The 11489-nt window shown below is 45.6% G+C and overlaps 1 pseudogene; it reads left to right on the forward strand.

The window, feature by feature from the left end:
- Positions 1-621: 621 nt before the first annotated feature.
- Positions 622-6635, forward strand: LOC134346007 (AP-1 complex subunit beta-1-like; annotated as a pseudogene).
- Positions 6636-11489: the final 4854 nt, after the last annotated feature.

Here is an 11489-nt window from a genome sequence, read left to right on the forward strand (position 1 = left end):
GGGTGGTTGTAGATGGGTCGTATTCTGCATGGAGGATGTGGAAACCATAGAAAGGGTGCAGAGGAGATTTACAAGGATGTTGTCTAGATTAGGGAGTATGTCCTATGAGAATAGGTTAAGTGAACTCAGCAAAGAGTGTTTGTAGACGGGTCATATTCTACATGGAGGCCGGTGACCAGTGGTGTGTCTCACGGATCTGTTCTGGGACCCTTACTGTTTGTGATTTTTATCAATGACCTGGATGAGGAAGTGGAGGGATGGGTTAGTAAATTTGCTGATGACACAAGGGTTGGGAATCTTGTAGATAGTGTGGAGGGCTGTCAGAGGTTACAACGGGATATTGATAGAAGGCACAACTGGGCTGAGAAGTGGCAGATGGAGTTCAACCCAGATAAGTGTGAGGTGGTTCATTTTGGTAGGTTATATATGATGGCAGAATATAGCATTAATGGTAAGACTCTTGGCAGTGTGGAGGATCAGAGGGATCTTGGGGTCCACCCATCACCTGTCAGCCCTTGCCCTACCTCTGCCCACCACCTTTTATATTTGATATCTCCCCTCTGTCTTTCAGTCTAGATGAAAGATTTGGACTTAAATCTTTGAGTCCATTTCCCTCCTTAGATGCCGTCTAAACTACTGAGCTCCCTGGGGAGTGAAGGAAAAGATTTCTGTATCTTTGGCAATGATGTTTGCATCTTCACTGGACACAGGGGAAGTATGAAAAACTTCAAGAAAGGGAGTAGATATAACCACGGGAATTATAGACCAGTGTTGGCAAATTATTGGGGAGGATTCTTAGAGATAGGATTTATGAGTATTTGGGGAAACATAGTCTGATTAACTATATTCAGGATGGCTTTGTGAGGGACAAACCATGCCTCATGAGACTGACTGAATTATTTGAGGATGTGACAAAACACATTGATGAAGGCAAAGCAGTGGATATGATATAAATGGATTTTAGTCAGGGGTTTGACAGGGTTGACATGGTAAGCTCATTCAGAATGATCCAGGGAAACTGGGCTGTGTGGATACAAGGAAGTAAGAGGGTGGTTGTAGTTGGTGAGTATTCTGCCTGGAGGTTGGTGACCGGTGATGTTCCACAGGGATCTGTTCTGGGACCCCCTGCTCCTTGTGATGGTTAGAAATGACCTGGATGTGGGAATGGAAGTGTGCATTAGTAAGTTTGCAGATCACACAAAAGTTGATGGGGTTGTGGCCAGTGTGGAGTGTTGCTTTTCTGTTGGCTGCAATGGGACATCCTCTAAAGCTTGCACATCTTTCTTATAATGAGGTGACTGACAGGATGCAGAGCTGGGCTAGGAAGTGACAGATGAAGTTCAACCCTGGGAATCTGTGAAGTGGCTCATTTTGAACGGTGGAATTCGAAAGCAGAATACAGGGTTAATGGCAGAATTCATGGTGGTGTGGAGGAACAGAGAGATCTTGTAGTCCATGTCCATATATCCCTCAAAGTTGCTGCGCAAGTTGATAGGCTGGTTAAGAAGGCGTAAAGTGTGTTGGCTTTCAGTAGTTGTGGACTGAATTCAAGAGCCACGAAGTCATGTTGCAACTCCTGAAAACTCTCTTAGACCACACGTAGAATATTGTGTTCAGCTCTGGTCACCTCATTTTAGGAAGGATGTGGAATCTTCAGAGTGTACAGAGGAGATTCACCAGGATGCTGCCTGGATTAAAGAGAAGGTCTTATCAGGAAAGTTGAGTGAGCTAGGGCTTTTTCCTTTGGAGCAAAGAAGGATGAGAGGTGACCTGAAGATGTGTACAAGATGATAAGAGACATAGACAAAGAATTTCTTTACACAGAGTGCTGGGTGCCAATACGTACATGGAACTGGCTGCCAGTGGAAGGTAAAGTGAAAAAATAAATTCAAAGATATTTGGACAGGTACATGGATAAGAAAGGTTTACATTACGGGTTTCCAACCTTGGGTCCACGGACCTGTGGGTTAATGGTAAGGCTCCATGACATAAAAAAGGTTGTGAACACTTGGTTTAGATGGGTATGGGTCAAATGTTCCAGCTGAGATTGGCACCATGGTCAACATGGATGAATTGGGCCAAAGGCCTTGTTTCCATGCTCTATCACTGTCTGTCTATGTAAACGTAAGGTGGTGCATTTTGGAAAAACACTGAGGCTACGGCATACTTCAGGGTCATAGATAGAGGTAGAAGTAAAGAGGGAACCTTGGAGTACAATTTCATAGGAGGAATTTAGTTAGGCAACGTGCTTAGTAAGGGTATTAAAGTTTCTCCTCCAACTGTACAAAGCTTTGGTCAGTCTCAGCTGAAGTGCTGCATGTGGTTCTGGTCTCCAATGTAGAACAGGATGTGACAACACCGGAGAGGATGCAGAGGAGATTTACCAGGGTGTTGACTGGGATGGAGTGTTTCAGGCATGAGGAGGGACTAGAGAATTTAGGTCTGCTTCCCCTGGAATGGAAGAGATCAAGGGGGTCATGAGTTCTGAAGAGTTCATGTTCTGCATACACAGCCAGATCACAACAGGTGTATCTCCAGTTGTGAGTCGTTAGACAAAGTGGGTGTAAATGCTTCTGAGTGATGAGTAACTTGTTTATCTGAACTTCTGGCTTCATACCCACATACTGAACCTTGGGCACTCTTCTTTCATTAACGTGAACGAAGTTCAAAGCACAGTTATCATCAAACTATCTGTATTTATACAACCGTGGGCTCGTTTCCTTACAGGCAGCCACAAAACAAAGAAGCCCAATAGAACCCATTAAAAAGAGACTGACAAACACTCGAGTGCAGACAGAATAAAAAACAAGTTGTGCAAACAATGGAAAAACACGGTCCATCACAAATCTCTCTCTGCCCAGCTCACTCTAGAACCTTCTCCCAATCTCACCATCCTGATTGGCTGACACAACATTCCTAAGTTGAACAACATGGCCCCTTATCTTTAGCCGAAACCAGAACATTCCACCAGGAGGAGACACTGCTTTTACAGAAAACTACTAAAATGAAATACCTCACAGCATAGCAGTAGAAATCTTAACCAGGACATTACACAAGCATTCCTTTGCCAGAGAATAATTTATCCCAATTCACACCTGCCAGATTGTTCATGATGCAATTAAAATTGTCCTTTCTCCAATTGAGAATCTCAGCCCGGGGACCATAGAGCCTGATTCCAGCAATGCTGCAAACGTCTTGGTCGTCACTGATCACAACACCAGATATTGTCAAGCCTTCCCCACAAAGGATCAGAGAGAATCCACAGTTGTTAAAGTGTTACGTGAAAAGTATCTTGTTCATTATAGCCTCGCAAGAAGGATACAGTGATCAGGGAAGGGATTTTGAGAATCGATTCATACATGAATTACTGGGCATGCTTGGATTTAAGAAGTCAAGGCCCACGCCCTATCACCCTCAGAGTGATCCCAGCCTGAGAGGTTCAACTGGACATTGCTGGACCTTGGATGTCAACAAAAAAATACGTGGAGACAGCATTTTGCATATTTAGTACACTGTTACAACCGTACACAGAATGAAGCTACCGGATACTCGCCACCCTATTTGATGTTCAGCCGTGAAGCGAGATTACCTACAGATCTCTGTTTTGGAACCGGGGTGACGACTTTCTGCAGAAGACGTATCACAAGTATATGTTTGACATGAGGAAAGAACTGCAAAAAGCTAATGAGATAGCAGTGGTTCTGCTACCAAGAAAAACCAGGGAAACAAGGGGAGATATGATCAAAAGATTGGGTTATCTCAACTGATGCCTGGAGAGAGTCTTGATAAGAAATTTGGGGCTACCAGGGAAGCATGAGTGGGTCGACTGCTGGGACCAGCCCTCCTGTTAGACCATAAGATCATAAGATATAGGAGCAGAATTAGGCCATTTGGTTCATTACATCTGTTCTGCTATTTCATCATGGCTGATCAAATTTTCCTCTCAGCCCCAATCTCCTGCCTTCTCCCTGTGTCCTGTCACCCCCTGACCAATCAAGAATTTCTCAACCTCTGCATTAAATATACATGTAGACTTGATCTCCACAGCCACCTGTGCAATGAATTCCAGAGATTAACCATTCTCTGGCTCAAGAAATTCCTCCTCGTCTCCGTTCTGAAAGGACATCCCTCTATTCAGGGGCTGTGTCCTCTAGTCTTAGACTCTCCCACCATAAGAAATATCCTCTCCACATCCACCCTGTCAAGGCCAGAGAAAGCAGGATCTCCCGGTGGCCACACATTTTAATTCCACATCCCATTCCCATTCTGATATGTCTATCCACGGCCTCCTCTACTGTAAAGATGAAGCCACACTCAGGTTGGAGGAACAACACCTTATATTCCGTGTGGGTAGCCTCCAGCCTGATGGCATGAACATTGACTTCTCTAATTTCCGCTAATGCCCCACCTCCCCATCGTACCCCATCCGTTATTTATTTATATACACACGTTCTTTCTCTCTCTCTCTCCTTTTTCTCCCTCTGTCCCTCTGACTATACCCCTTGCCCATCCTCTGGGTTTTCCCCCCCTCCCCCTTTTCTTTCTCCCTGAGCCTCCTGTCCCATGATCCTCTCGTATCCCCTTTGCCAATCACCTGTCCAGCTCTTGGCTCCATCCCTCCCCCTCCTGTCTTCTCCTATCATTTTGGATCTCCCCCCTCCCCCTCCCACTTTCAAATCTCTTACTAGCTCTTCCTTCAGTTAGTCCTGACGAAGGGTCTCAGCCCGAAACGTCGACTGTACCTCTTCCTAGAGATGCTGCCTGGCCTGCTGCGTTCACCAGCAACTTTGAAGTGTGTTGCAAGGCCTCTTATTATTCAATATGTTTCAATAAGGTCAACCCTCATTCTTCAGAATTCTAGTGAATATAGGACCAGAGCCATGAAACGCTCCTCATTTGACAAGCTGTTCAATCCCAGAATCATTTTCGTGAACCTCCTTTGAAGCCTCTTCAGTTTCCACACATCCTTTCTAAGATAGGAATGCCCTAAACCTTCCAGAGGTCCAATCAACGTCAGGAGCACAGCACTTCGAAGAGGTTACTCGCAGTCGGCAAAACGTGTCTAAAAGGAGAGCTTCCCGGGCATTCGGACATTCCAGAGATCCAATCAGCTTTGGGTGCAGAGCACTGTCAATTAAATAAAAGTACAGAAGGAACAAACGGGCTGGCCGTTGTCAGGAGTAGCCAGCAGTGAGAGTAGGTGTGTCAGCCTTCGACTCAAGAGTCAATCAACAAGCTTTTAACAGCCTTAAATGAATGTACTGAATGGGGCCAGATATTTATCCTTGATTACTTGGCCAATTATAGCCCAAAGGATGACCGAGAAGCTCAAAGCATCTGTGAGCATGTGATGCCCCGCTAATCTCACACCAACTCAGTTGTTGTCCTGTCGGCTGTAAAGGTTCTAATGAAATTCATGGAAATGCTTTCAAAGGACTTGGATTACTATGGCACTTTGTTGAAGAAACTGGCTCCCCCACTGGTAACGCTGTTGTCTGCAGAACCAGAACTCCAATACGTTGCCCTCCGGAACATCAACCTCATTGTACAGAAAAGTTCTGTGATTCTTAAGCACAGAACAAAGATTTTCTTTGTAAAGATATATGTGAAACTGGAAAAACTGGATATTGTGATTCGACTGGCTTCTCAAGCCAACATTGCACAGGTTTTGGCAGAATTGAAGGAGTATGCCACTGAAGTAGATGTTGACTTTGTATAAAAAGCTGTGCGTGCAATTGGATGATGTGCAATCAAAGTTGAGCAATGAGCAGAATGCTGCGTGAGTACGCTACTTGACCTCATTCAGACAAAACTACGTCGTTCAAGAAGCTATTGTAGTAATAAAGGACATTTTCTGTAAATACCCAAACAAGTATGAAAGTGTTATTGCAACACTTTGTGAAAATCTGGACTCATTGGATGAACCAGAAACAAGAGCAGCGATGATACGGATAGTTGGAGAGTATGCCGAAAGAACTGACAATGCTGATGAGCTATGAGAGAGCTTCCTGGAAGAATTCCATGAAGAGAGCACACGGGTTCAACTTTTGACTGCTATTGTGAAACTATTTTTTTTAAAAAAATGACTGAGACACAAGAGCTGGTGCAGCAAGTTCTAAGCTTAGCAACACAGGATTCTGACAACCTTGACTTGAAAGACTGTGGCTATATATACTGGCGTCTACGTTCTAGAGATCCAGTGGCAGCAAAAGAAGTTATATTGGCAGATAAACTTCTCATTGCAGAAGAAACTGATCTTATTGAGCCAATGCTCCCTGAAGAATTAATCTTCCATATTGGAACATTGGCCCCTGTGTACCATAAGCCACCCAGTGCATTTGTGGAGGGGCACTCTTGGAGGATACATCGAACAGACTGCAAAAGTGATACTGAAGGAACTGAGCAGAAGGACTCTCTTGGATGAAAGGAAAATGTGTTGATTGATAGTGGTGTTTATGCATGTCAGAAGTCTGATTGTATTAACTTTGATTATTATTTGTACCCTACGTGCTTGTGGCCATGTATTGTATCATGTTGTAGAAGCGACAATCTGTTCTGAAAGTTATAATGTGATGATAAAAAGGAGGGAATGATAAAGTTTAAGGATGTTAGGGAAGTAAGACATGATTCTTGGACTCTTGTAAATAATGGGTTAAAAAATTAAGTGTCACCCTATGTGGGTTAGTGAATAAATTCTGTTGCTTTTGCTGAAGAATATGCCCGCAGTTTGTTTAGATTAATAGCTTGCTTGATTAATAGCCTGTAGCTGCCTTTTCAAGGTGACATGACGGCTGGAATTACTCAGAGATCACATTGGTCATGCCTTATTGTTTTGCTCCACTGACTTAAATCTTTTCTTTGGAGAGGCTCAATGATAAAGACTTCTGTCTGTAATTAAGTCAGGAGCCTAGCAACAGGAATGACTGATACGGGTGGACAATATATCTATTTGTAATTGAACTCTGATTTAGTGGATTCTCTTATCAAAGTAATTGGGTTTCGCTCTGACTTGGCATACCATTGTAACTGAGCGTTCTTTGTCTGCTCATTCTATAAATTGTAGCATTTCTGTTATTTAAATCAGAAGCTCGTTGAGCTGCCAGAGGAGCAGAGAAATAAACTCTGTCTCTTTGATGTCTGGCTTTGAGTTTTCTCGCCGGCTGAGCTCGAACAATAATCTGGTGAAGAGGTTAAAGTTAATAACTGTGTGGTGTGATTATTGGTCCGGCAACCTTTTTTAAGTTTACAGTAGAGGTCCTGTGCAGTAAGTTGAGGGAGTTGGGAAGGAGGCTGAAGGGCAGGATCTCCAAGGTGGTCATCTCCGATTACTCCCGGTGCCCTGAGCTAGTGAAGTTCAGAACAGGAAGATAGCACAGATGAATGAGTGGCTGAGCAGATGGTGTAGGGGGCAGGGTTTCATATTCTTGGATCATTGGAACATTTTCTGGGGAAGTGGTGACCTATAAAAGTGGAATGGGGTGCTCTTGAAGGGGATCAATATCCTGGGAGGGAGGTTGGCTAATGCTATTGGGGATGGTTTAAACTAGATTTGCAGGAGGGTGGGAACCAAAGTGAAGAGGCAGATGGGGCAGTTGGCACACGAATAGTGACAGCTTGTAGAGACTTTATGAAGAAAGATAGGCAGATGATAGAGCAAAGAAGCACTCAGCCAGATAGTTTGAGATGTGTCTATTTTAATGTGAGGTGTATCATAAGTAAGGTCGATAAATTTAGAGCATGGATCAGTATGTGGAACAATGATGTTGTGGCCATTACAGAGACTTGGATGTCTCAGGAGCAGGAATGGCTGCTGAGTGTTCCGGGCTTTAGATGTTTCAAAAAGAACAGAGAGGGAGGCAAAAGAGGTGGGAGAGTGGCATTGCTAATTAAAGATAGTATGATGGCTGCAGAAAAGGAGGAAGCAATGGAGGGATGGTCTACAGAGACATTGTGCATCGAAGTCAGAAATAGGAAGGGGGCAATAACTCTACTGGGTGTTTTTATAGACCGCCACCCCCATTAGTAACAGAGACATCGCGGAGCAGATAGGGAGGTAGATTCTGGAACGGTGCAATAATAATAGCGTTGTTGTGATGGGAGATTTTAACTTTGGTAATATTGATTGGCATCTCCTTAGCGCAAGGGGTTTAGATGTGGTGGAATTTGTTAGGTATGTTCAGGAAGGTTTCCTGTCACAATATGTAAATAAGCCAACTGGAGGGGTGTCATGTCCCAATTGTTAATCCCTATTTTGCCCCTAATTTCCTATGATTGTGCCTTGTTTCCAATCGTTAATTTCCCATTTACTGATAATTCGCTTGATGACAGCACACCTGTTCTCCATCAAGTACTGCAGTATAAGAACACTGGCATCATGACCACAGGTTGCCAGTTTGTCGGTCTATTTCCCGTGTGATAATTTTGTTTCCTGACTGCTTAGAACAGCTCCAGGTTGAAGATATACCATTAAAAACCTGTCTCCGTGTCAAGACTCCATATCAGAGCTTCATGTCGCGATTCCTCCTGTTTGCTGTTCAACGTTCACGCCTGCGCAAGCATCCCAACGCAATCCCCGTGCCTGTGTCCTGCACTTGGGTTCTCCTCAGTCGCTCCTTGTAAAACCTTCGGCTAACAGCAGCATCAACAGGAAACTGCAGATACTGGAAATCTGAGGTAAAGTTGGAAACTGCTGCTCAGACTCACCAGGTCAGGCAGCGTCTGCAGAGAGAGAAACAAAGATTGTGATTCAAGTCAGTGACTCTCCGTCAGTGCTGGAGATGGAGAGGATTGAATCAGGGAAAAGACGTGGGGAGACGGGGATAAGGAGTGAGTAAGAAAGAGATGGTCAGAGAGGGCTGGGGTATGGTGTGTAATGGGAGTGGGGCAGAGGCTGGTCGAGAGGGATGGGTGAGTTGGGGGGGTGGGGAGAGAAATATCCACCGAGTGGATGCGGGAAGCAGAGATAGGTCAGGGTGAGGAGGGAGAGGTGGGTGGGGCATGGAGAAAGAGAGGTGGATGGGTGAGGACTGAGAAGGCAGAGGAAATAGGGATGTGGGTGGATGTGGAGTGTGGAGAGAGAGTTCGGTGAGTGGGGTGAGACATTGGGGGTTGGTGAGCGGGGGGATGAATGAACGTTTGGGGAGTGGGTAGAGAGAGGTAGGTGGGTAGGGAGGTGAGGAAAGAGATGGATGCATGGGGAGCAGAGAGGGAGGTGATTGGGTGTGGAATGGGGAGAGAGGTGTGCATGGGTGTGGGTTTAGGAGTAAGAGATGTCTATAGGAATCGGGCTGTTAATTGGGATCAGCAGAGTGGGTACAGGGTGGGGGAGAGATGTGGATGGGTGGGGAGAGGTGAGTCAGAGATGTCTAGAGGAAGGTTGCTGTTAACTGGGATCAGTACGGACAGGTAGTTGTCGTCCAACATGAATATATTGGGATGAAGGACTGTTTGTCTCCATACAAACAGTCACGTGATTTCTCTGAAAAGCAATGGATATGGTCTGGGTGGGATTGAAAGTGAAGCTCTGAATATCTCTGTAAACCAGGGTATAGTAACAGAGATCACACTGAGAGTCTGAAGCAGTCAGTCACTGGCCGGGCCACTGACAGAACAGCTGGTTCATCACTCACTCTGACTTTTTGCTGTTTTACACTTCGGTTTAGAGTGCTTTACTGTTGTCTCTGGAATTCAGTTCACCTTCCTACCAAGTATTATTTCTCTAGACTGAAGAAAACTTACTTCATTACTCTGGTGACATAACATCAACCTATGTGTCCCACACCATGAACCTTTCGGCATCAAAAGGAAACTGCAGATACTGGGAATGTGATGAAAAATTGGAAACTGCTGCTCAGACTCAGCAGGTTGGTCAACATCTGCAGAGAGAGAAGCAAAGATAGTCATTCATGTTATTGTCTCTTAGTCAGTGCTGGAGATGGAGAGGATTGAATCAGGGAACAGACGTGGGGAGACAGAGATAAGCCATGAATAAGGAAGAGATGGTCAGAGAGGGCTGGGGTGTGTAATGGGAGTGGGGAAGAGGCAGGTCAAGAGAGATGGGTGAGTTAGGGGGATATAGAGGTGGTGGGGAAGAAAATGTCTGCCGAGTGGATCGCGGAACTAAAGTTTGTGCAAGGTGAGTAGAGAGAGGTGTATGGAGAGTGGAGAGAGAGAGGTGGATGGGTTGGGGTGGATAGGAGAGTGGGGACAGTGCGCTGGGTGGGTATGGGTGGGGAGAGGGGTAAGGTTGTGGATGGATGTGGAGTGGGTGGAGCGATTTTGGGGAGTGGGGAGGATGAATGGATATTTGGGGAGTAGGCAGAGAGAGGTAGGTGGGTAGGTAGGGAGTGAGGAGAGAGATGGATGGATGGGGAGCAGGGAGTGAGCTGTGTTGGTGGGGAATGAGGGGAGTGTTAGTTGGGGGGGAGTGGGGAGAAGGAGATGGGGTTGTGTGGAGTGGGCTGAGAAGTGGGTGTGTGTGGTGCCACGAGGGAGGTGTGTGTGTGTGTGGGGAGTGGGGAGAGTTTGGTCAGGAAGAGTGCAGAGAGAGAGTTGAATGTGTGTGTGTAGTAGAGAGAAAGTGATAGTGGGTGGGGAGTGGGGTACAGAGGTGTGTGTGTGGGGAACGGGGAGACAGAGAGATGGGTGGGGAATGGGGAGACACAGATGGGTGGAAAAAGAGTGAGGAGAGAGTGGCTTTGATGGGGAGTGAGGAGAGAGGTGGATGGGGAATGGGGAGAGATGGGTGGCTATTTGGGGAGTGGGGTGGGTGAATTGGGTGTTTAGGAGAAAGATGTCTATAGGATTTGGGCTGTTAATTGGGAGCAACAGAGTGAGTACAGGGTGGGGGAGAGAGGTGGGTGGGTGGAGAGAGGTGAGTCAGAGATGTCCAGAGGAGGGTTGTTGTTAATTGTGATCAGTACGAACAGGTAGTTGCCTTTCAACACAAATATGTTGGGCCAAAGGTCTGTTGATCCCCATACAGTCACATGATTTGTCTGAAAAGCAATGGATATGGTCTGGGTGGGGTTGAAAGTGAAAGCTCTGAATCTCTCTATAAAACCAGGGTATGGTATCAGCAGAGATCACACTGAGAGTCTGAAGCAGTCAGTCACTGGCCGGGTCACTGACAGAAACAGCTGGGTCATAATAATTCACTCTGCCTTCTGCTCTTTTACTGTTGCGTTTAGAATGATTCACTGTTGTCTCTGGAATTCATTTCACCCTCCTGTCAAATATTATTTCTGACAGTGTGATTGGTGAGACAGTGATCAGAGACACAGACACAACTCTGGACAGAGGAAGTGTGAGAGAAAGAGGGATAGAGGTAGGTTTGAGAGAAGCAAAGAGGCTGGTAATCCACACGGGAACGATGGGAAGGAGGTATAAGAGAAGTGCTAATGGAGTGGGTTTGGCCATATTGGGAGGGATATTGAGGTCAAAATGCTGTTGATGGGGTCACTGATCTGGCTTTGGTGAGAATCCGGCTT

Source organism: Mobula hypostoma, chromosome 4, assembly GCF_963921235.1.
Source record: "Mobula hypostoma chromosome 4, sMobHyp1.1, whole genome shotgun sequence".
NCBI lineage: Eukaryota > Metazoa > Chordata > Chondrichthyes > Myliobatiformes > Myliobatidae > Mobula > Mobula hypostoma.